The sequence below is a fragment of the Sinocyclocheilus anshuiensis genome, unplaced genomic scaffold (genome assembly GCF_001515605.1).
Source record: "Sinocyclocheilus anshuiensis isolate Anshui unplaced genomic scaffold, SAMN03320099.WGS_v1.1 scaffold1848, whole genome shotgun sequence".
NCBI lineage: Eukaryota > Metazoa > Chordata > Actinopteri > Cypriniformes > Cyprinidae > Sinocyclocheilus > Sinocyclocheilus anshuiensis.
Window position 1 is genome coordinate 132,436 of NW_015558631.1, and position 1,159 is coordinate 133,594.

The window sequence follows — 1,159 nt, forward strand, 5'->3', positions numbered from 1 at the left end:
ACAGTGGAATTTGCTGTTCCGATGAGCATGAACGGTATATGAGTGGAGCACTCACATAGGCCGTGAGCGACTGAGTGGAGCGCACACGCATAGAGCGGGATAATACCAGAGCGTCACACCACGTGAAAGTGAATCCTGAGCGGTGAACTAATTTTCGGCAGCCGGAATTTCAGTGCATCTCTAATTATTGGCGACATCAGAAATTGATATTATATAATAGCTGCTTTTTTTAACATTTTAGCAATTTAAAAATATTAAAAAAGGATTTTTTACGCGGCACCTCTGCTCTCGACAGACGGCACACCAGGGTGCCGCGGCACCCCGGTTGGGACACACTGGTCTAGGCTATATTTAGAGATTTATTTTAAAACAAAATTGCTTGCTGAGCTTAAAATAAGAAACTTAGTTAAAATATAAACAAGAACCACCGGACATCAGATGAATAGATGTTTATTTAAGCATTAAAGTAATATCGCGCTTTGAGATAGCTGTAGTGCATTTAATACTTTTGCAAAACTTATCAATTTTCTCTCTCGCAGCGGACCGAAATGACAGGAGCGGTGGGAGCCCGACACACACAGCCATGAGCACACTCATGCAGGCGGAGGGAGAGAGAGAGGGTGAGGGGGAGAGAGGGAAATACAGATGATCTCAAAAGAATTCTCCTTTCAACTTAAACCAAGCACAATTTTCGGAAACATTTCATTCACGGTCATCATCGCTCCCAAAATAATGTAAGGGTATTTTTTATCCATTTTATTGATTTATTTTCAATTCATTATTAGTCATTTTACGTTTTATTTAAATTATTTTATTATGTTGAGAATCTTTTATTCAGTATTATATGTGTGTGGGCACACATATTGTGATACGATTTCATGATCTCATAGAATTGTCTACTTATTCTGTTTATTCTTCATCAACACGTCCTTGATTTTTCTCACAGCTCCCATAGAGAGCGAGATAGAGCAAGCATAACACACAGCAACCGGACACGCAGACCCCAGATGAGACAAACCCCTCGGATGTGGGAACGGACCATTAAAATCTACAAAAATATTCCTCAGGACTTCATTTATGATTGTGTTATCCGCAGGACACGTACATACATCTATTCCAACACGGTCTCACCCCTATTCGTCACATACTGCCGTTTGGT